Raw genomic sequence first — 13,008 nt, 5'->3', positions numbered from 1 at the left:
ACGTAGACTATAATTATAATTATAATTTTGGATATAATAAACCAATCGACAATTTGACAAGAATGAGTTAAGACACACTAGTTGCATTTTGGCTCTCAAGTGTTCAATTCATACTTTCAATGTGTTGTAAAAATCATCTAAGTTCAAATATAGGTTACATTAATTACTGTTATCAATTTTTTTATCTGATTGTAAATGTGTAGTTATTAAACTGATTTATCCAAAAGTTGGAATTTGTACATAATCTTTTAAACTACGAAGGAAGCTGCAAAATGAGTATAAAATGCAAATACAAAAGGCACTCAAAATAATACAAAGACACATTTTTCCAACTATATATTGTAATGTATTATGGAAGTAAAAGTAAAAGTAAAAATAGAAATAAAAATGAAAATTTAAGAGACTGCAATACTCAAATCTTTGAATTACTGTAATTCAAATATTCAAATATTTAACACCTGTCAACACCTACTGTAATACAAATATATATATATATATATATATCAAGAAGAAAGTATTTTGATATGCTTTTAAACATTTCATTTTTATTATTCTTTCTAATAAGTGATTATCTTAGTTTTCATGAAAAAGTTATTTTTTTTAAATATAAATGTATCCTACTTTTGTGAATTGATTGAGAAATAGTAATTAAGGGATATAAGTTAACAACCTAGGACTGACCTCCATTCCAAGAAATATTATCAGGCAAACAAGGAATATAAGTTAATGGGAATCAATTAAATGAGGTACATGTGTACAAAATTTTAAAGCAAATGTCCAATATAAATGCTTGCATGCAAAAAAAGTATTCAACACCATAAAATGTTAAAAAAAATGATCTTCTCACATTTCACTTGCACTAAACATGTCGAAGGAAAAGAAAATAAAAGAAACAAAGACTACATGAATCCTTAAAATTATCTACCAAATTGCAAATAGCATAAGATTTTCTAGGACTTTTTGAGCATGTGAAAAATGCAATCTAATCTGAAGTCCTATCCCTCCAATATCCAAATAGAATAAAACTACTCTAATTTTTTTTTCACATGTCTGAGAGAGAGCAACCATTCAACAAAAAATATTTTCTGCCCTCTTGCTTATACAATTACCAATAAGGATTTAAAAGTGTGGAGTAATCATTCTACTCATCATCCTTACTTTTTATGTGTATGCTTGAGAATGAAGAAGGGAGATGTGCCCCAGTTTATTGCAGCTGACTACTATTCCCACCACTGAATTTACAATGGTATTGTTGTGTACAGTATGGTTACCAACTGTACTCCTCACACCATGGATTATATACAGCTTCAAAATGGGTATTATAACACATTACATGAATAACATGGATACCAGTATGAGGTGCACTGGCTTGAACTAGTGTGGGTAGGAGTCCTAGCTCTAAGCAAATCTGAACTGGTTGGAGAATTAGGAATTAGGGTTTGGGTTGAAGCCTGGATGGTCTTTGTTGGCATGTCTTTCTCACCTGCAATTTTGATGGGTGCAGCCCGGCCCTGCCCTAAACTGCTGCCCAATCCTGCACATAGGTACCAGTAGTTACTGGATCTCCATACAAATCTCACTCCCAGCTGGTACACATGCCAACACATGTCTCATGTCTCCATTTCAGCACAACCTCATTTTGTCAATTAAAAAACATATTTACATACAAACACACCTTCAGATGTATATATATATATATATATATATATATATTTCCACAATTGGACTGCTCAAATCCAAACAAACTAGGGTGAGATCTTTGCTTTATCTGTTGTATTTGATTTTTGATTTTTTTTTGCAGAGCTTCTAAAAATGATTGGATGTCTAAAATAAAGGTTGTCTCGTGATGTGGCATTGGGTGCCAAACCAAGTTGGATTCATGTGAATTAGTGGTTTTTACATATGTTAGTTTTTTTCATTAGATGACTTGTTAATGTCAATTAGGGTTTGATTACTTAGGTGGAAAAACCCCTTGATTGGACATTTTTGTCAAGTCAAGTTTTTTGAGTGATTTTGGGAGAGAAAAAACTTGCTATAAGGGTTTGCTTGGCAATGGTGATTTAGCAATTTTAGTAAAGCTTTAGGGTTTTCTCTATTCTTCACACTTGCACTCTTAAATTCTCCCTTTGCAGTGTGAGAGATAGCTTAACTTATTTGTGTGTAGATTTATAAACTTTCCTTGAAAGTTTGTGGTCGTGTATTTGTATTTGATTTTGATTTTATACTTTGTGATTGGTTTGTAGCACTCAATGTGTTGTGCATAACAATCTTTGTTTACACAACATGGTGGATATTTTTGTTCAACTAAATATTTTTTCTTCTTCTTTTTCTTTTGACATTTGTATATGTACATAAACATAAATGTAAACACCAACAGTTAGTTGACACCTAAAAAATATAGATTGTGATTTTTTACTATATTTATTTGTAATTATTTTCTTGATTTTTAAAATTAAAGTAGCACTCATTGTATAGTCTGAATATAAATTTATTACTTTAAGATGATATTTGTTGTTTGGATTTTTAGATCCTATTAATTTCATCAATTTTATTAAAGCAAAAATTAGTCTGACAGCATGTGTTAGTTAATATATGTGTATATGTATATATATATATATATATATATATTTTGTTGAATAAGTGTGAACTAAAGAATCCTTCATGTAAGTGTATTATTTTCATAGAAAGCTTCACCACTTTTAATTAATATGAAAAAATTAAAATTGTTAAGAGTTCCAAACAATAATTTAAAAATGCAAGTTTCTTCAATAACATCTACTTGAAAGTATGCACAAAACAATTCCAACTAGATTTTAATAAATTGTAAAAAATCAATGGATTTTTTAGACCAATTAAAGGATTCTTGTGCCTTCTTAGAAATTTCCACACAGTATATATATATATATATATATATATATAGTTTAATATCTTTATATTTTTTTACATTTTTAGTACTTTTTTAAATGTGTGAATTGTGAAAAATGAATGTGTAATCATCTTGAAATACATGAAAAACAATGATTAGATATAAGATAGAAACTATCCATCTGAAGAAGAGATTTGGATTTTAAAAAATTTACTATCCTTCTTATTTTGTAAGAAACTATGTATGTATGTATGTATGTATGTGTATCTTGCACCTGCTTGGTCTGTTGGAGGAACCAACACAAGAAATGATAGAGAGGAATTTGAAGAAAACAGAGCCCTTCCCACATATTCATCACAGTGTGAGCCAACCAACTCTCACATGTTCAAATAAAGAATAAAAACAAATCAAAAAATAATCAAAGAGGTGGGGTACATGTATTCATTTGGAGACACCCACTCAACTCAAAATTTCAAGTTCCAACAAAATCCAAATCCAGGAATAGTAGGTAACTGGGACCTCCATGGAAGCAAACTGAAAGGGGAGAGTCTAGGAATTGTATCCTCCCAGTCAATCTCCCCTGCCCCACTTCATTTGTGTGTGGACTCAAAGAGAGAGAGAGAGAGAAGAGAGAAGGCCAGGGAACCTTCTACTCTTGACATTTATATATATTTTTTGGGGCTGCCCGTTGGGAAGAATACAAACCCACCTTCTTTCCAGTGGTATTGGTGGTGGTACAGGCTCTGATATGATGTCCCTGAACAATATCTTCAGATCCAGATGTTCCACCCAATTTGTATAGACAAAGATGAAGGAAGAGAGAGTGAAACAGAGAGAAAGAGAGAGAGAGAAAAACAGAGAAACAGAGACAGACAGACCCTTCATTGGTCCTTGGGGTCAGGCAGGAGGGGAATCTGAAGGCACTTCCTCTGTGTAGGTTTTTAACACCTGATGTTTACAGTAGTAAATAAATAATAATAAATAATAATAAACAAAAAGAACAGTGTTAGGTGTGGTAAAAAAATGATGTGCATGAGGGTCATAATAACAAAAGGTTAGTAACTCTTCATGAATGCCAGGATGTGCAGAAGAACACCTTGAAGGAAACGGAAACATTGAAGCACTTGTTCCTTTTTTGCTTTAGTGCTCTTTAATCCAAAGCTGCAGTGGAGTAAGTGAAGCTCCTTCCACTACTACTACTATGACCACTGCTGCAACTACTAATGCTTTTTGTTGGCTTCACACTGAAATGGCGGAGTGGGCATTATTGACAGGTGGCGGTTACTTACAAAATGAGTGGCAGGACAGTTGGCATCTGCTTAGCCCAACAGGTGTTGCCATGGTGGCACTGCTGAACTGGAATTCATAGAAATATATGTTCACATGGCTTTGAGTTCTGGAGCATGGAATTGTGACAAACAGATAGTTGCTTGTCTGCCCAAGAGACAAAAACAAACTGGTATCTGCTTCTATGTCTATCCAACAGGAAGTTTATCTTGTTTATGAATAAGTTTGTTGTAACAATTTTGAAAAATAAGAATTACTTAAATTGTCTTTTCAGATGCATCAGTGACATCATCTAATTTTAATGTATGTTTTAGGATGGTAAATGGTGTTTTAGACTCTTGATTTCTCAGCAAATGCACATAGTATTTGCCTTTTATGTGGAGTCCAGTGCACACATACTATTAAGTTTATTGGAGATTAAATCTACTGTGCTTGAAGCTATTGAGGTAAGAAGATTATAATTCTCTCTTATATATATATATATATATATCTTCCTTGTTTTTACTCTTTTGTGCATGTCTATTGCATCTGTTATCTTATGATGTTTCAGACTTTGAAACTGGATACAAGGGCCAGTAGAGCTAAGTGTCAGTTGGAGTGTGTCATGAAGCATGAAAGGGGTGGCACTCCACAAGAATCATTTCTAACCAGGCTGGAGGGCAAAAGAGCTCAGGGTGGTGGAAAAGCGAGACACATATAAAAGATATGCTGTCAGAATTTACAGAGTCAGTCACAGTGAGTCAGTGGCGGACTTGATATCAAACATTGCATGGTACTATTCCTATCTACAGTCTCTCATTAGTCCACTTGGGGAAACGAGGATTACCAACATCATGCTAAAATTAAAAATTAATCAGTATAAAAGTATTTACAAATTCATCATTAGGAACAATGAAATGTGACATAAGTGAAAGTTTCATGCTGTTCATCATGTGCCCCAAGAAGGCCAAGTGGAAGTAGGCCAAACGTGATTTAGAACCCAGTAACCCAGACATTGCATGTGTGTTTAGGTGAGGTTAGCAGGCACCTTTTGAACATTACATAATATTTTTTAAGGTTTTAAGATTTTCAACAATACCAATATATATATTTATACATACATACATGTGGAGAGCAAAAGAGAGTTGTATTCAACATCTTCAACTTGTCATGAGCACTTTCTGTGAAGCCATATACAAAGGAGAACAATCTTATGTAGGCTACAAGAATGGTAAATTAGTAATATTTAAAAATAAAAATAAAAAACAATGGAGAAGGGAAATTGATTTGACATCTTGTATTTCTTTTTATATTCATCACTCTTTTGTCCAACCAATTTGTAAATGGAATTTTAAATCTCTATTTGATTGTCTTGTTTAATTATGGGTGGTACCAACTTAATGCTGCTTTGCTTGTTTGTTGGAAAGACCACACTTGCTTCAGGATTTGGTGCACAAATTTTGGAAAAAAGAAAAAGAATAAAGAATAAAGAAAAGCATAAAGGAGGAGAGGTAAAAGTTTAAATGAACGAGTAAATTAGTAATGGTGAAGATGACGATGGCGATGATGATGTAAACAGGGCTGTATGTTTGTGAGTGGTAATAAATAATTCATGGGATTGCATGTAACTCATCGAATGTACCAAAATGGATGGATGAATTCGTGGATGAATGAAAATTAGATGAATGAATGTCCACTTGGTATGCATTCATGTGCTCATAACACCCAAGCTTAGCCCTCTAATCTAGCACCACCTATCTGGGCTATTCAACTCCAGAGGCTTTTGGCAAGTGAAACTTGATTCATTGGCTTTCAACAAAGCCAGTATGTACATTATCCAAAGCTGTTTCTTAAATCTCCACTTTCAAGAATGAATAAATTAATTAATGAATAAATGATTACTTACTTTTATAAATTTTTCATACTCTGATATTCATTTTGTGAAAAGTGTAAAGTTGGTGGATTCATTACAAAAAAGCATGATAATGCATCACAGTCTATGGATTAGGGAATGCCTTAGGGTTTACATTCTTCTTCTTCTTCTTCTTCTTCTTCAAAGTGGATTAGAGTTCCCAATTTTATTTTCATTTATTATTACCAATGCAATGATGTGATGGTATTGTCCCTGCTATGCAAGCATACCAGAGATGCTGTGGCTTTCTTTCACTCCACATTCTGCTGCCCTTCACTCTCAGGCAGCACCTGGTGAACCCAGTCCATATCTGTTGAAATGATATAATATGTATAACTGCAAAAAGCCATAACTCTCAGTTTATTGTGTATTTGTTTTTATAGAAAACAACACTTCGTTGAAATGAGTATATACATAAATAATGTTTATATATATATATATATATATATATATATTTCTATCAATGTTCTGATGTATTAATCAGAAGACTCATTTTTGGAATTAGAATTTTAGAAATTCTAAATCATGTGTAGAAAAATGAAAAGGAAACGAAAATATATACAGCTATTTAAAATTGATGTAGTGAAAGTGATATAGAAAAAAGGAAATTAAACTGGTTTTAAATTATATATGTAGTTATTTAAGAAAACCAGTTTAATTTCCTTTTCCGTACATAGGATTTGAAGTTAATTATATTAAAAAAATGATTACTTATAATAAAAATGATGATTTTACCATTTGTAATTAGGTTATTATTTATATGGTCATAACATTGTTGTGTATAGATGGTTTGGAAAATAAATGATTAGGTAGTTTTTTACTGGTTATCAGTAAAGCCTTGCCTCCATTACATTTTATATTAGTAAGACAGATGATATATTCTGTGCCTAGAAGTTTTATACCAATAATAATTCTAAATCAAGTTAAGATTAAAATTGTAGGGCATCTTTTCATGGTTACTGGTTTTTGGATCTTAACTATTTCTAAACTACCTAAGTAGAACAATTACAAGTAGTGTAAGGAATACATGCCTGAAGTCAAAGAACTATGACAAGAAATGAAAACATAGCAAAAAAACCCAGTATTTTTGTTTTGATTTTGTTGGAAAGGAATATTCGCAGTAATAAAAAAATAAGATAATTAATTTTTTTATATTCTCATTTTTCTTATATTGCAGCAGAGTACAATAATATCTTATTGTGCATTAGAAATGTGTTGGATATGTATTTGTTTAAAAATTAGCTTTGCCTACTTAATAAAATGGAATAGAGTATCCTGTAGCCAATTGGTTCTATTGAAGTTGCAAAATATGGTGTTTTTGAATTGTCATCCTTTTTTAAAAATATACTTAGAGATTCGTTGTTATTAATCATGAAAATAGAAACAAGTTTGCAAAATCAAGTAATATGTGATAAAAATAAAAATAATGATAACAATAAAAATTAGAATAGATGTTGCCTAACATAAAAGATTGGGATACAATAGAATTTTTTGATGATACTAAATATGCCTTATTCTTACATTTTTATACATTAGATATAAGCTCATGTAGAAGTTTCTATGAGAATCATAAGATTTGTGGTATCAGTGCCCTAATTACAAAAGACTTCTATAACAACTTATTAACTCTAATAAGTATTACAAAGAAGTTTTTATAGTAATATAATATGCATATCAATACTAATGGATTGTACTTAAAATTTAGAAATTTATTTAATGATTTAAAAACGATATTTTATCAAACTAATCTATTAATACTTACATAGCTCTTGCACTTTTTTTTTGCACCTATTCTAACCCACTTCATCTAACGTGAATGTTTTTATAAAAACATTTTAAAAAAATGATACAACTTGCATTAATTTATAAATCATGTATTCTTTTTAATATATTTTTAGACTTTGAATATATATATATATATATATATATATATTCCAAGTCCATGCCAACACTAGAGCCATTTTGTATTCTGATTTTTGTTTTTATAATCCAAAGTTTTTTCTTAAGGTTATTTAGCACTCAATTTTTTATAATTTGAATTTTAATTAAATTATATTCATATTACATAGTTAATTCTTTATTATACTAAAAAAAATTCTTGTACAAAGTTTTTTTTTTTTTTTTTTTTTTTTTTTTTTTCTTTGTAACCTCAATAATATTTCACAATATATTATGGATATCTACACTACTCAATTAAATTAAAAACAAGTAAAAATAGATTAGAATGATAATATCTTCTTGAATGAATATACAATTATTTAAATGAAAATTAGATCTATAGAATTTTCGCATAGTTATAATAATTTTTTAAAGAATTTTCCTTTCTCTACAAAGCTATTATAGAATTGTCTTGTAACTTAGACTCTTACCTTGCAAGCCTTATATTATTAAAAAAAAACCTTTCACATAATATTTGAAATTAAAACTAAGGCTATTTTCAATCATATCATTGCAATTTTTTATATTCAAGTTTTACTTTAAGACTTACTAATTTCTACATATTTGGCATCAATTGTTTTAATATTTTTTAATCTTCTAATACACATTTATAATATCTTCTTTCTTCTTTTCCAATTATAAACAAGTATATTTCTACTTTCATGTCTTTTACAATTAAAACAAATATTGACATGCAAAAAATAGAGCTTGATATGTTATTCATAAAAAACACAAAAGAACAGTAAATAAAATTAATATTATAAACTATAAAAATATATATATTTTTTAATATATATATATATATATATATATGTATGTGTGTGTGTGTGTGTGAGTGTGTGTATTTATTTTTGTTGATATATCATACTTCTTTTATCTACAAAATATTTAGAAGAAATGAAGTTTTTTAACAAAAAGTTGTTTTTTTTTTTTTTTTTTTTTTTTTTTTCTTGTTAAAAGAGAAAAAAAACTAATTCTTGTTGTACAATATTTTTTTTATATTGCCACATAAAACACCATACGTAAATATTTAAATAGATAGTAGAATGCCAAAAGTTTCTTCAAAAAAAAAACTTAGAATTCTAAAGAAAACTTAAAATTTGGTATGATTAAAGAAGAGATTTAGTAAAATATTACATTTTAAAATAGATAATAGATATAATAAATATAGCACCATTTTTTTTAGACTTTCAATATCTCTAAAAGATTTTAATACTGAATACATAATTATTTTTGATATAAATAAAAAAGCTATAAAATTTGAGTAAAGATATTTAAATTTGAGTAATAGCTATTTTAAAATTTTACTTATATATATATATATATATATATATATATATCTTATATCTTTTTAATAATACAGGACTTTATTATTCTATAAGAACTTTATTTTGATGCATTTTTATAACATTAATCAACATTTGAATTATTATTTTTATAATAATTTTTTTGCGGATTTTCACTCAATCATTATATATATATATATATATATACATATGTGTGTGTGTGTGTGTGTTTGTGTATGTATGCATATACATATAATTCTTTTGTGCATTTTTTGAGTATAGACTTGGTCGTACTCAACTTTTAAAGTAATTTAATAAAGATCAATTATACCTTTTTTCTTCAGAATAAATAAATGCTACAATTTGGTTTTTTTTTTTGGTGAAAAAAATTATATTTTCTGAGTTATATATAATTTCATTTTATTGAAATTATTTTTTTCTATGGTTTTATTCAAATTAATCATGGAAAGAGTTGATATTTCAATAAGATGCATATTTTCTTAAGAAAGAAAATTATTTACATTAACATTTATTATTTATTTCTAAAACATATTATTGTAAATCTTCCTTTAAATGTTTTTCTAACTATTGATTTTTTCTTCATTGTTTTTTTAAAAAATCACAGTTTAAATTTATAAATAAAATCATATCCTAAAATAACAGTAAAAATATAAATTTTTAATTTTGGAAAATAAAATACATATCAATTTCAGTTGGATGTAAAGTTTGTTTATCTTTTTATATATTAAGTCTAAATAATACTGTGACAAATTAGTATTCAAAGGTTGAGACCATTTACTATTTAATAACAAATTAACATAGTTGCAATTATTAAAAACAATAAATGTTTTAGCAATGTGGTGCTTCACTTGTTAACAAATTATTTTTTGCATTACAATATAATGTTAAGAATTTTTTTTTCCAGCCTTTTTTATCTTTGAATTTTGAATCCAGGAATTGAATTTTATGTAAAATGCAAAGATTGATTTTTTTTAGTTTTAATTATAAAATATAATGATAGTAACTTCTGCAAAAAGAATTCTTTAAGTCAAATTTCTTAATTAAATATAAAATATAAATATTTTTTTATTTAATTAAAAACTTGTATATTAGAAGAAACAATAGATAATTAAAAACTTGTATAGTAGTAAAAAGAATACAAAATTGTAATAATTACTGTGCTTATATTATGAAGAAACAAAAAATTTATCAATATGTTTTATTTTTAGGATTACTCTTTTTTTATATAATTATATAATCAACTAATATTTTAATTTAGAAGGACCAAAGTTAAATTAAATAGTTTAAAAAGTAATTATTTTATTTAAATATTATAAGATAATTATTATCTTATTTAGTGATTTTTTAAATTTTTTAAATATCAAAAAATTACAATCATGTTATTATATAAAAAATATTTTTTAATAGAATATCATAGATATTTATATTTATTCTAATATTTACCTATATGATTAAGTAGAAATATGTAAAAATAGAATTATTTCATAATATTTTAAAAAAAAGCTTCTTAAAGGCTTCATAGATGTTACTTTAACTTTACATGTGTTTGTAGTTGATTGGTAGGTTAGATACTTGGTCAACAAATTAACCATGTATTGATAGCTTGTGGAATAAGTTAACTTTGTGGTGCACATATGAAAAACTTGCCTTGCAGGTTAAGATATGTATTTTACAAAGTCAACACGTTTTGGAAATCCTATAAGACATTGCCATGTAGCTCCTAATTAAGAGTATATATGAAGGTAAGAGTGAAGCCTTCTTCATTCTTGTCAATGCCTTTCCAGTCCTTAGTCTTGTTTTAAGACTTTTTAGTCTTCTTGTCTTTAAAAATAGCCATTTTAGTTTAATATTATATCATCTTTGAGTGGTTTTTTTTTTAAAATTATTTTGGGTGACATAAGAATGTATCAAGGTTTTTTTTTTTTTTTTTTTTTTTTTTTTTGAAATTCATATCCTTGAAAGTTTGAAAAGAGACTTAGCTCATTGTGCTTGTTTTGTTTTAAAAATGAGTGGATTACTCTACTTCTATTATTATATTTTGAAGATTTTAGATTATTTACCTTTAAATAAATTATTTAGTTTTCTAATACTTATTTTTTTTTTCTTTAAAAGAGCAGATTATCTTTCTTTGTAGAAATTTTTATTTGACGTTAAAAGTTGTAGATTATCCTTTTCTAATTTGACTTGTGGATTTCTCAAGTTGTTTGAAATAAAAGAAAAAATTATAGATGTTATACTTGGCAAAAGTGAAAATAGATTTGCAAATATTAGAGATCTTTATAAATTTGCTAACACTCTTAGGATGGAAATTTCACACAATATTAGTACCAACTAAGAAAATACTAATTCTATATACATAGAAGAAGTTCAAAGTCTATATTATGAATTTGTGTAGTTGAAAGAAGTAAGAAGATTGACATCACAACCAAATTTAGGAAGTTTTGCTTCCACAAAGTACAATGGGAACAAGGATTAGTATGCCTAAGATGTTTGATGGAACCAGATTAAAATTTTGAGAATTTTTGCAACAAGTCAAGCTCTATCTAAGATTGTATTCTTTTCAATATCTTGATGGATTTACTCAAGTTGGATTTATAGGCATACTTCTATTTAGAAGTGCTCTCTTTTGATTTGTATCTTCGATGAAAAATGATTCATGACTCCTTTATGATTTGAATTCATTCCTATAAGTATTTATAGCTTCATTTAAATAAAGTGATAAAAAAAGTAACAAAGATTAAGTTTTTTTTTTTTTTTTTTTTATTTTTTTATGACAAGAATCACGATCAGCCACCATAAATGCTGCTAAATTCCAAAATTTTGCTTGCAATATGGACTAGAATGAGAACGTTTTTATTAATCAATTTTAATATGGATTGCATGACAATATCAAAGATTTGTTATTGAAAATGCCAAAAGTAAAATCTTTGGAATAATTTATTGCTCGAGCCATTGTATGTGACAATCAATTATTTGAAAGGCATCAAAAATAAAGATTTGACTTGAAATGAACAAATCAAGTAATAACAACATTTCTTAAGTTTTTAGAAACTTATTCATCAAGGTCGGAACTAATGCAAATTGATATGATACATTTTAAACTTCTTACTAAGCAAAAAAAGACTCATTGTTGTCAAAAAGGTTTGTACTTATATCATGGAGAATCCAAATACACTGCTTAATATTATCTAAAGAAGCAAGACAATCACAAAATAAGGAGCATGGTTGCCAAAGAAGATAATGTGTAGGAAAACAAGTCTCTTTGAATACAATAGGAATGATGTGGCTAGAATATTATACAACTCCTAATAAAGGTCTTATTCTCTCCTTAGATCCCTCACCTTGTTTTATAATAGAAGCTTATTTAGAATCAAAAAATCACAAAGTCTTAACTTTCTTGGATTTATGAACCTGAGCTTTTTTTTTAGTCAAAGACTTTGTTAAATATTAGAATATATTCTTAATTAAGAAAATCAAACTTATACATGTAGAAGTATTAGATTGTTGTTTATTATCTTCTAGAGATGTTGTACATGAAATTATTCTCAAAGAAGTAGCTATTAGTTGTTATAATATTTTAATAATATTTAATGTACTTAGATTTCCTTCTAATTTAATTATTTTAGAATTATCGTGGTTAAAAAGGTATAAATTTTAGATAGACTAAATTTCTTGTAATCTTGATTTTTTTTATAGTTTAGCTCAAGATTCTGCTTGGC

Source organism: Physcomitrium patens, chromosome 2 (genome assembly GCF_059467195.1).
Source record: "Physcomitrium patens ecotype Gransden chromosome 2, ASM5946719v1, whole genome shotgun sequence".
NCBI lineage: Eukaryota > Viridiplantae > Streptophyta > Bryopsida > Funariales > Funariaceae > Physcomitrium > Physcomitrium patens.
The sequence above is the reverse complement of the archived record's forward strand: the minus strand, read 5'-3'. Positions refer to the sequence as shown.